Here is a 13,498-nt window from a genome sequence, read left to right as displayed (position 1 = left end):
TGAGAGGGTAGAAGCTTTAGTGTCTCTACCTCAGGAAACACATAGACTAGAAACTCTTATGTCTACTATTCTTGCAGCTGAAGACAGAAATGTTACCAACTGAGTTGAAACCTTGGCTTCGCATTTAAAACCCAGCAAATGAATGAGGTTGATGTAATAGGAAATCAGGTCATTCCTATCATCTGTCTATTTCTGTCATATCTTGATTTCCCCAGCCTAGCAGGCTTCAGGTGCAAGTTAATTTATATTCAAAATAGCACAAATTTTACTGCTTTATCGTGGGTGTATCTCAGGGCAGGCTAAAAGAAATCTTCCTGGCTCTTTAAAGCAAACACATTTAGCTTTGGAGGTCATCTGTCAAGATCTCATCAGAATTCATGGATACTTATAAGATTTTGTCCAGCCTTGACCTCTTTTTTGGCAAATATTTGAAGAGGAAAATGATGGGACAAGGTGAAAGTTAATACTTACCTAGTAACATCAATATTAGGCAGGGATTCTCATTTTTTACTCATCTTCCATAATTATAAAATTTCCATGAAAAATAGATTTATGAATGTAAGTATTTAAATTTATAAAGATATGTTTATCTTTTGATGCTTTACATAACTTACAAGAAAGAAAAACATTGCTTTTTGCATGTTTATACACTAGAATATTACATAATTTTACATATTAAGAGTGAGGTAACCCAGTCACAAAAAGACAAACATGGTATGTACTCATTCATATATGGATAGTAGACATAGAACAAGGGATTACCACCCTATAAATCACAACTCCAGAGAAGCTAGGAAACAAGGAGGACCTAGGAGAGACATACATGATCCCCTGGAGAAGGGGAAAGGGACAAGATCTCCTGAGCAAATTGGGTGCATGGGGGGGGGGATTAGGAGAAAAAGTTGCGAATAGAAGGGACCAGGAAGATTGAGTTAGGGGAAGAATAGACAGCAAGGAAAGAGATACCTTAATAGACAGAGCCATTATATAGGTTTAAAGAGAAATTAGGCACTATAGAAATGTCCAGAGATATACAAGGATGACCACAACTAAGAATCTAAGCAATAGTTGAGTGGCTATCTTAAATGTCCTTCCCCTATAATGAGATTGATGGCTACCTTATATGTCATCCTAGAGCCTTCATACAGTAACTGATGGAAGCAGAAACAGACACCCACAGCCAAACTCCTGAAATCCAGTTGCAGAGAGGGAAGAGTGATGAGCAAAGGGGTCAATACCAGGCTGGAGAAACCCACAGAAAATTCTGACCTGAACGAGAGGGAGCTCATAGCCCCAGACTGACAGCTCAGAAGCCAGCATAGCACCAAACTAGGCCTCCTGAATGTGGGTGTCAGTTAGGAGGCCTGGGAAGTCTGTGGGGGCTCTGGCAGTGGAACAGCACTTATCCCTAGTGATGAATGGACATTGGGAGACCATTCCCTATAAAGGGATACTCTCTCAGCCTAGACACACAGGGGAAGGCCTAAGCCTAGCCCCATATGGTATGACAGACTTTGATGATCCCCCATTGAAGGCCTCATGTTTTCTACTGATATTTCTATTCATATTGATATATGAAAAAGATTGTTTCTCTAATTTAAATCAAAAAAAGGAAAAATGAATATTGTTATAATGTAAAAGAAATTACTTTAAAATATAAAATGAAATTGTCCTTCACTAATAATAGGCCATTTTAACATACCAGACAGAGAAGCAGACCTGTCTTATGAATTGTCATGTGCTGGTACCTGGATGAGATAATTTATAATTAATGTAAAAATTTCCATTGATCTCTTAGATCTAATAAAGAGATTACATGATATTTTACTTGTGAGGTTATAAAGCCCAAATTGGACTTCAAGATACTCCTACCTCACTCTCCCAGAAGTAACATTATAACTAAAGGATAGTTTGAAATTCCATATAACTCTATATTTAATATATACTTTAAAAGTAGCAGAAGTTGTTTTCCTCTTGAGTGAACACAGATATACAGCCATCAATAATAAAGCTAATTTTATTACATATTATTGAAATTAAAACTAAATAATTCCATGTTTTCTAAGCAGAATAAACATGGCATCTTTGTCTCCTTTTGAAATAGCAGCACTCCTATGTTCAGTGTAATACTCTTTATGATTGCCTTAGTGTCCACCAGTAGATGGATATGTGGAGAGTGTGGTATGTACTGTCTGTGACACATATATTTTCTTATTTAATATACCATATCTACACTATGATTTAGCCTTTAAAATGAAGAAAAACTACACTGGGGGAGAGAGAATAAGAAGGAGGGAGGGAGAAAAGGAGGGAGGGGAAACTTGGATCGACATGTAAAATAAAAGAAATAATAAAAAGAAAGAAAGACTACACTGATAATATATTTCCAACACCTAAGGCTTATGAATATTGTGGAAGATGGGTGGAAAGGTTTTAAGAGGATCAGGGAGTTTGCGTTAGACTGTCATGCAAACTCCCTGATCTCCTGTCAGAAGCTATATCTATACATTTTCTCCAACATGACTGCCTAAACAGGAGCTGAACAAGGACAAAAGTGATAGATGTGCCAAAATTGCTACTGCACATGAATATGCTCCAAAACAAGCTATTAAATTTAGGATAGCTTGTTATTATGTTCTGTATTTTAAAAGCTTATATCAAAAAATATAGAATTAATAAAGGAAAAAGTTAAGAACTGATAGGGATGCAGCAAAAATACACATATATTGGTGGCAACCAACATCTTTCTTATTTGGACATGATGGTCATTCAACAGTAAGGGCCTCCTGCCTGGTATTAGACATAACCAACTTCGTAGGGCTCCTGAGGACATACATCTTAGAAGATATTCTACTACCACCATTTTGCTACACCAGAATAATTCCTTACTACACTCTAAATCTTATCCTTATATACACAGAGAAGTGTATCACCACTCATCAAAGGAGCTTCCTTTTACAGCAAATGAAAACCAACACCCTCCAAAACACCAAAATACACACACACACACACACACACACACACACACACACACATTTTTGTGAGATTATTTAGAGCCCAGTTTCAGGGGGTACATCTACATCTATGGCTCAGGCAACATCATGGAAGAGAAGGATGAAGATGGCAATACAATCGCTCCTTGAAATGGTTGCATAAATGAACAATTTTGCAAGTGGGACCGATTGGACAAAAAGGGTATATTGCACAACACACTGCTGATCCTGATGCCACTAGGATAAATTAGTTGATAATGGAAAGATGTAGGATCAAGGTGTTTTGCTTCTTTGTTTAGTTTTTAATTAATTTTGAGGGGAAAAACATACTGCAGGAGCAAGGGGCATATATGGAGGGACTAGGAAGTGAGTCGAATTAAGGTGTGTGATGTGAAATTTCCAAAAATGTAATAAAGAATTATATTCAAAAGAAAAGAAATAATTGCAGAAATGGTATCGGAACAATGGCAATATCAATAGATTTACTAAAGCACAAGGGGCAAAATCTCAAGGGGACACAACCATCATGACTGTTGAAAGACAATTAGCCTCTCCGAGGGATAAGGTCCTTACTGTATTTTCCAATACACAGTGGTCAGCTCTGAAACCATATACACACAAACATCAAAAGCAGACTCAGCAGGTTGCAGTTATATATTTATGTGTGTGTGTGTGTGCGTGTGCGCGCGTGCGTGCGTGTATGTGTGTGTGTGTAACAAATAAGAATCAGGGAAGTTCTATTGTTTTGAAGGGGGTAAATGGAAAGAGTAAGACTGGCACGGAGAGGGGCTGAAGAGAGGAAAGGGATAAGAGAAAGGTGAATTAAATAGTTTAACTAAAAGTGTATGACAACAACAGTAAAAATAAACTGATGGGGAGGCTGTACTGCACTATCTTTTGTCCATAAAGTGATAGGTAGCTGTGAGGATAAGAAAGCTGTCTAATCAGTTTAAAGACACTAAGAGTGACACGCACATGCTTAGGTAGAGGCATAATGCTGAGTCAGGCACCCTCAGCTTTGGAGTCCTAGTGGATGAGCAAATAAAGTTTGCCATTCCCCTCAATATCCTTTGGCATGTGTTTGTATTTGTCTCGTAAACTATATACATTGAGGTTACTGGGATTCTTTGTACTAAGAAAATATATTTATGAAAAATCAGAACTATTTCAATATGAAAATTCAGTGTTGAGGATACTACTTCCATCCCATGAAAATTTTACAAGCCTGACTTTTTTCTTATGTATAGTTTATTTTGTAAGACATTTTGGGACTGATCCGGATGTCAGTATTTTTATAATTTTAAAATTTATTGAACGTAGATTTTTTTTCACACAGTATATTCTAATCACATCCCAAATTCCCCCCCAGATTTCACCCAGTTCCTTGCCCATCCAAATCCATGTCCTTATTTTTCTCTATAATTAGAAAACAAATAGGAAACAAACAAACAAAACCAGAGTAAGAGAAAAAAGTCAGAGACAAACCTCAAGAAACATATGCAATAGCAAAGACACAAACACCACTTAAATTACTAGAACTGAATAAAAACATCATGCAAGCTGGTCACTTTTGTAGATAGCTGGGTTGGGGTTTACTTTTCTCCTCTAAAGGTATGCATACCTTTCAGTACCATGATCAGTAGGGGTGAAGGCTCCAGAGAGGCAACAGCTCTCAATTTCTCCATGTCTTCAGCAATAGGGCTTTACACTCAAGTTGTGGAAAGAAAACAATGGCCTCGAGAATAGCCTGCTTAGTTAAGGTGTTTCTAAGGGAACCTTTTGTCCAATAACTCAATTAGATGTAACCCATTCCTGGCAATAGTGGTTTCATTTAATGATGAGAGATGTGTAGCTGTATCCCTGTCTCCCCTGTTATTTGATGATTCCATTAGGGGTGTGTGTGTGTGTGTGTGTGTGTGTGTGTGTGTGTGTGTGTGCATGAGGTTTCTTCTGAATTACATTTCCAAATTACTTCTCAAATAGTCCTTAATTTTAGTTGTCCCTCTTCTTACTCTCTCCTTTATCCCTTTCTGCCTTCTCTTCTTTGTGAAATTCTCTGTCTCCCCACCTTTTCTCCACCCATCTATAAGTATGTTTTATTTTCTCTTCCTCAGATATTTCGCTCCTCTTTAGTTCCTTATTCAATACCTAGCCTCTGTAGTTATATGGATTGTAGTCTGATTATTGACGATCTAAACACTACCATCCACAAATAATCAAACACATATAATATGTATTATTTAAGGTTTGGGTTACTTCACTTAGTGTACTTCTTTTTGTATGTAGCCCCATGCATTTACCTGCAAATGTCAAGATTTTTTTTGTAGCAGATGAATAATATTCCATTGTGTAAATGCAACACATTTTATTTATCCATTCATGTGTTCATGGACATCTGAGCTGTTCTCAGTTTCTAACTATTAGGAATAAGGCAGCAATGAACATGATTAAGCAAGTATCACTGTAGCAGTAGAGTCCTTTGGCATAAGCTCCAAAGTAGTTGAGCTAGATCTTAAGGAAAACCTAATTCCAGCTTTCTGAGTAACCACCACTGTGGTTTATAAGCTTACACGCTCATACTAGCAATAAAGGAGTGTTCCCAGTAGTACATCCCATCCTTGCCAGCACAAGCTACCATTCGTATTATCAACTGGTATAAGAACATTGGGGATGCATTTTCCTGATGCCTTAGGATGCTGAACATTTCTTTTAGTGTTTATCATCCATTGTGTCTCCTCTTTCAAGAACTCTCTGTTTAGACAGGTACCCCATTTTTTAAACAGAGCCCTGTGCTTTCTTGATGTCCAGTTTTTGTTTGGTTTGTTTGAGTTCTTCATATATTAGCCTTCTTTCAGATGTGTGGGTGGTTAAATAAAAAAAATAAATAAATTCCCATTTTATAGCCTGCCACCATATCTAAATGACAATGTCTTTGCCATACAGAAGCTTTTCAGGTTCATGACGTTACATTTGTGAGTTGTGAGTTGTTGATTGTAGTGACTGTGCTATTGGTGTACTGTTCAGAAAGTCTTTTCCTATGCCAATGAGTTAAAGACTATGCTCCACTTTATCTTCTCTCAGACTCAGTGGTGTGCTGGGGTTTATGTTAATATCCATGATCCATTTGTTCATTCAGGTTTGGGCAGAGTGATGAACATAGAAGTATTTTCCTTATTCTGCACACATCTACCAAGTCTGAAGAGTATAATCTGATTTTTAGGTGTATGACTTATGTTTGTGTCTTATATTATATTCCATTGATTAATGAGTCTGTTTTCACTCCAGAATATGTTTATTAGTATAACTCTGTAGTTCTTAAGATAAGGGATGGTAAAACCCCCTACAGTTCCTTCATTATTCAATATTGTTTTACATGCCCAAGATTGTTTTGATTTTTTTCATATGAACCTAAAAATTATCCTTTTAATCTCTGTTGGAATTTTGATGAGGAATGCATTCAATTTGGAGATTGCTTTTAGTAGGATGGCCATTTGCACTATATTAATCATACTTATCCAGGAGCATAGGAGATCTGTACATCTTGTATCTTCTTCAATTTCTTTCATAAATGTCATGAAGTTTTTATCGTACAAACCTTTCACTTGATTGATTAAATTTACTTAAAGATATTTTGAGGATATTTTGGAAGGTTTTGCTTGCCTGATTTTTTTTCTTGATCAATTTCCATTTGTTTATAGGAAAGCTACTGATTTTTGTGTGTTAATTTGTTTCCTACAACTTTACTAAAAGCGTTTATCAGATGGATAAGATTTCTGGTGGAATTTTCAGGGCCACTTGTGTATATGATCCTATCATCTGAAAAAAAAACATATTTGTATATCTTCTTTTCCTATTTTTATCACCTTGATCTCTTTCAGTCATCTAATTGCCCTAACTAAAACTCCAAGTACTGATTTTATTATGACACTGTGTTAGATTTTGTCAATGGTCTTTATTATATCTTCTGAAATGAAAGCATGTTGTCTTTCAGTCTGTTTATGTGGTGGGTTATACTTATCAACGTACTAATGTTAAACCATCCCTGTATCTCTGGGATGAAGCATACTTTATCATGGTGGATAAATTTTTTTATTTCATTTTATATTCCAACCACAGTTATCCCTCCTATCCCTCCTCACTTTCTTGTACCTCTCCCCCAAAGCCCCCTGCCCTCTGCCCACTACTCCTCCTAGGTAAGGGCACCCATGAGAAGTCAAAATAATCTGGCACAATAAGTTGGGGCTGGGACATGACACGTCTCCCATGCATTAAGACAGAGCATGTCATTCCTTCACAAAAAGCAGGCTCCCACAAGCTAGGACGTGTGCCAGGATTATATCATGGTCCTGCTGCCACTGAGCATGGCATCTCACCCTAAGGAATGGGCTCCAACAAGCTAGCTAACGTTCCAGAGGTCCCACTGCCAGGAGCTCCTGTGATAGTTCAAGCTTCACAACTGTCTCACACATATGGATTGGCTAGTCCAGCCCCCTGGAGTCTCCATAGTTATACGTCTAGAGTTCATGGGTTTCAACGAGCTTGATTCAGCGGTCTAGGTAGATTTCTCCATCATGATCTTGGCCTCCCTTTCTCATATATATGATGTCAACCTGCAGAAGATTGCAAATAGATCCCTATCTATCTCCATGCATAAAATTCTAATCCAAGTGTGTAACGAGTATGGTTTTTTTTTTTTTTTTTTTTGTCTGTCGCCGCCTGGTCTTGTCCTGCCGCCGTGCCAGCCCCAAATAATGCACAGAGACTCTGTATTTGATACAATGTTGTTGGCCCTGTTACTTGTTTCTTATCGGCTAGCTCTGCCTTAATTATTAACCCATTTTTGTTGATCTATGTATTTTTCTTACCGGGGAGCATCTCCCATCACAAGTGGATCAAGAACCTCTACATTAATCCAGCTACATTGAATCTGATAGAAGAGAGAGTGGAAAGTAGCCTGAAATGTATTGGCACAAGAGACCACTTCCTAAATATAACACAGTAGCACGGACACTGAAACCAACAATCAGTAAATGGGGCCTCCTGAAACTGAAAAGCTTCTGTAAGGCAAAGGACACTGTCATTAACACACAATGTCAGCCTACAGAATGGGAAAAGATCTTCACCAACCCCACATCTGACAGATGACTGATCTCCAAAATTTATAAAGAATTCAAGAAACTAGACATCAAAATATAAAATAACTCAATGTTAAAATGGGGTACAGAACTAAACAGAGAATTCTTCCCAGAAGAATCTCAATTAAGAAAGTACTCAACATTCTTAATCATCATGGAAATGCAAATAAAATTAACTCTAAGAAACCATCTTACACTTGTCTGAATGGCTAAGATCAAAAATACTGAGGGCAGTTTATGTTGGAGAGGATGTGGAACACTCCTCCACTGCTGGTGGGAATAAAAACATTTATAGTCAATTAGGAAATCTGTATCATGGTTTCTAAGAAAACTGGGAATCAATCTACACCAAGACCCAGTGATACCATTATTGGGAATTTACCCAAAGGATTCTCAATCATACCACAAGGACATTTGCTCAACAATTTTCATAGCAGCATTATTCGTAATAGCCAGAAACTGGAAAGAACCTAGATGCCCCTCAACTGAAGAATGGATATCCTTAATGTAGTAAGTATATTTATACAATGGAGTACTACTCAGTGGTTAAAATAAAATGATGATCTCATGAAATTTTCTGGCAAATGGATGGAACTAGGAAAAAACAAAACAAAACATCCTGAGTGAGGCAAACATGGTGTGTATTCACTCATAAGTAGAAATTAGATGAAAAACAAAGGATAAGCAGACTAAAGTCCACAGCTCCAGAGAAGCTAGGTAATGAGGACCATAAGAGGGACACATAGAGCCCTCATCCAGTAAATGATGGAACTAGACACAGAGATCCATAACAAAGAACCAGGTCCAGCATCAGGTATCCAGTTAAAGAGTGGGTAGATGAAATTTTTGAAATGTTCATGGATTCATTTTGAAAGTATTTTTTGAGAACTTTTGCATCTGTGTCCATAAGGGAAGTTTGTTTGTAATTTATTTTAGTTGGGTCTTTATGTATGTTAGGATAACTGTGGCCTCATAAAAATGAATTGAGCAAAATTCCCTTCTGTTTCTATATTGTGGATTAATATGAGAAATATTGGAATTAACTCTTCTTTGAAAGTCTGGTAGAATTGTGTACTAAAGCCCACTTCCCTGAGCTTTCTTTTTTTCTTTTTCTTTTTTTCTTTTCTTTTTTTACTTATTACTGTTGGTGAGAGATTTTAAAATACTGCTTCTATTTCACTAGGGTTTATCTGGGTCTGTTTAAGTTGCACATCTGGTTTTAATTTTTACCTTTGGTAGTTTATATCAGGAAAATCATCCATTTCATTTGGATTTTCTATTTGTTGGAGTAAAGATTTTCTGAAAGTATACCTGTAACATGAAAAGTAAAATACCCAGAAATTGATATTGGGTTTCAAACTTCAAACTAATGATCAGAAAAGCAAAGCAGCTGGACACTAGCTTCTTACCTCTTCTTCAGGCTAAATGGGTTGATCCTGTCTCCATGCTTCAGACTGCAACCTCTCCTCAGCATGGCTGGAGAATCTGGAGACTTCAGTGTCTCCCTGTTCTCAATGTGGCTAGAGAATGAATTCCTGATATTGATCTTGTTCCTGTCTTATATATCTCCCTAATTCTAGGATTAAAGGCCTATGATCCCAGGTGCTGAGATCTTTAGGACTGGATCAATCTTGTATAGACCTGGGTGGCCTTGGACTCACAGAGATCAGTCTATCTCTTTATCCTGAGACTTGGGATTATAGGTGTATACTACCACCTCCTAGCTCATCACTGCTGGGATTAAAGGTGTGTATCACCACTGCCTGGTCTCTATAGCATTGAGGCTAATTTTGCTTTCTGAATCCTCAGGCAAGCTTAATAAAACGTAACTAATATATCACCATATATGTCCTTATGACTTTTTCGATTTCCTTGGTGTCCTTTGTTATGTCTACCTTTCATCTCTAATTCTATTAATTTCTATTTGTTCTGTATATCTTTTAGTTAGCTTGGCTAAGGGTTCGCCCATCCTATTAATTTTCTCAAAGGATAAACTTTATATTTCATGGATTTTTTCTAGTATTTTTTTCTATTTTATTAATTTCAGCCATGAGTTTGATTTTTTCTTGTTCTCCACTCTTTTAGAGTGTTATTTCTACTTTTTGTTTCAGATCTTTCAGGTGTACTTTTAGAGTAGTTAGAATGAGATATGTGCAATGTTTTAATGTAGGCATTTAATGCTATAAACCTTCTTACAACTGCCTTCAATTTGTCTCATAGGTTTGAATAAATTATATTTTCATTTAATTACAAAAAGTTTTTTTAAACTTTTTTCTTAATTTATGTCATTTTATTTTATATTATTTAGTATCCATGAGTTTTTAAACTTTCTATTGTTGCTGATAGGCAGCATTTATCCGTTGTAGTCAAATTAGACAAAAGCTATAATTTCAGTTTTCTTGTATCTGCTGAGACTTGCTTTGTGCCCAAATAAGTGATTAATTTTGGAGAAAATTCCATAAGCTGCTCTTTTGTGCGGGGGTGAAAGTTTCTGCAAATATATATTCTGTTTATACGATTTATGACATTATTGACAACAGCATTTTTCTGCTTAGGTTTAGGTTTTTTTTCTTTTTTTCTTTCTTTTCTTTTTTTTTTTTTTTTTTTTTTTTTTGCTTCTTGTGTGAGGGTAAATGTAAATATGTAATTTAAGCTGTAGTAGTGTTTCTTTTTGTTATTGTGATGACCTTTTGCTTGATAATTAGATGTAGAATTTCAATCACTAATAATAGAATTCAAAAACAAAATTTTTGTTTAATGAGACAAGTATCACTCAAAATGTTAGCAAATTCTTTGAGTGGTTTGAAAACTTCACTTCATATTTCAAATTGATTTTCCCTCAATGTATTCTATTTCTCCTGAGGCAAATCAGGAACTTTTGTAAACATATTTATATGATATATTCCAATTCATACTTTGGTTTTTAACAAGGAATACTTCTTAGAACTCAATAATGCATTATGTAATTTGATAAAATATAACTGATGATTTCTATAATCCCTTTAGGCTTACTGGCTTTATGGCTGAGCTGAAGATAAATGTAGTATTTGTCTCTATAATCTGAGGTGTGAAAAGTAAATCATGGGAACTTGTAGAAACATCAGTAAAATACACGTGTCCTTTTCCTTTCATGATAATCTTGGGGAAAGTTACACATGATTTAATTATTACCATAATTATGTCTCATGTTTCATATCTGGGAAGACATGGATAGTTTCTCATGTTAAGTCAAACAAATACTGTCAAATAAAATGAGAATCTCCTTCTTTAAACCATAGTTAGTGCAAAGGAAAATAAAACATACCAGATACCTTTGCATAGATATATTACTCTAATAATGATTTTGCACCTACTTTGATTTTATTTCACTCTTTTCTCCATAACAAGATGTTCATAGAGTGCTCAGTCTCCATGAGATAAGCATCCTTCATTTTTTTCTACAGTGATATATCTGTATCTTTGGGTTCAGTTTTCCCTTCAAAACAATATTGGCTCCCTCTTTTATGATCTTTCTCTCTCTCTGTCTCTCTGTCTCTCTGTCTCTCTCTCCCTCTCTCTCTCTCTCTCTCTCTCTCTCTCTCTCTCTCTCTCTCTTCTATTCCTACCATGACTCATTCCTCTAGTGGCATGTGTTTTCCTCTCCTCCCCCTCTCTTTCTCCTACTTCTCTCTCCATTCACTGCCCCCCCCACTTCCTCTGTACTCTGGGGGACTTGTCCCTTCCCCCTTTCCACCAACTAACAATTTGAGCATCCATGGAAAGGCTACCATAAATGCCCTTCCAGGATAGTGAGATCAACAACTAATTTATCCATGGAGCCCTCATCTAATACTTGTTGGAAACAGGAGCAAACATCCATACCTAAACTCTGAGTCAAACTAGAACCCAGATACAGATGGATAGGACAAGACCAGGTTGCAGAAACACATAGAGACAGCTGACCTGAACAAGGAGGACCTTGCTAATACATCCCCCATGGAGGGATAACTGCCTTAACCTAGAGACAGGAGAGAAGCCCTAGTCCCTACTTCAAGTGACCTGTCAGATCTACATGACCCCACATGGATGGCATTGCCCTACATGTGGAACTGGGGCAGGGGGATTGAAGGGGAGGGTGGTTAGGGTGCATGTGAGAGGGCAGAGAGGGTAAAAATGACAGAGGGAGGTAGGGAGGGAGGGAGAGAAGGAGGGGAGTAGGGAAGGAGGGACAGAGAGGGAACTGGGATCGACATGTAAAACAATAAATTAAATAAAAAAAAAACAAGTATTGTGATCATTTGAAGGATGCCTATTGAAATCTTGAATACAGGGAACCTCCCTGATATTTCACTGTAAGAGATGGTCAGTGGTTTGTCAGGGGAAAGGACATATCAGAGTATCCTCAAACCTCAGTGTTTTATTTGAGGGAGCTTCCTGCTATTTCCTTGATTCCCGCTCTAGACATGAGAAGCTGCTTGGGGAGTGCATAATGACACACACCTCTAATCCCAGAAATGGGAAGGCAGATGCAGGCAGATCTCATTGACTTCCAAGACAGTCTAATCTACAGAGCATGTTCCATGGCAATTGGGTCTATACACAGAAATCCTGTCTCAAAAATCTTAATAATTGTTAATATATTGTTATTAAAAACAAAAAGAAAACAAAGGAAGTGGCTGTAAAACACTTGTGAACTAAAGTGTAGGCTTTGAAAATCATAAAAAGAAACTTATTTTATCAGATGAATATATAATTTTATGTAACTAGTACGGTTTTTCCGCCTGACGCCGCCTGGTCTTGTCCTGCTGCCGCGCCGCCAGCCCCAAATAATACACAGAGACTCTGTATTTGATACAATACTGTTGGCCCTGTTAATTGTTTCTTATCTGCTAGCTCTGCCTTTAATTATTGACCCATTTCTGCTGATCCATGTATTTTCACATGGCCTTCTCTTACCGGGGAGGCGGCTGGCGTCCAGCTCTCTCCAGACTCTCCATCTTGACTCCTGCTTCCTCCTTCCTATTTCCTCCTTGTCTCCTAGTCCCTCCTATCTTCCTTTCCTATTGGCCAACAGTGCTTTATTATTAACCAGTATGAGAAACATATACATAATGACATCTCCCATCATCTCCTCTTTTTTTGTCTAAATAAAAAGAAGGGTTTTAACCTTAACATAGCAAAATATATCACATAACAGTTATCCAATAAGAATCACAGTGAACAATATTTAGTCCAGTAACATTTAGCAAGATTTGAAGAAAATATTCCATCATCTATTTTATCTTTGTGAGTTAAAGTCCTATATGTAATTTATCTTTAAGCTTAACTAAGGAAAACTATAACCATAACTATCTGTCTTCAACTCCATCAAAGACCACAGAAGGATAGTAT

The sequence above is a fragment of the Phodopus roborovskii genome, unplaced genomic scaffold (genome assembly GCF_943737965.1).
Source record: "Phodopus roborovskii unplaced genomic scaffold, PHOROB, whole genome shotgun sequence".
NCBI classification, from domain to species: domain Eukaryota; kingdom Metazoa; phylum Chordata; class Mammalia; order Rodentia; family Cricetidae; genus Phodopus; species Phodopus roborovskii.
Note: the sequence above shows the minus strand (reverse complement) of the source record.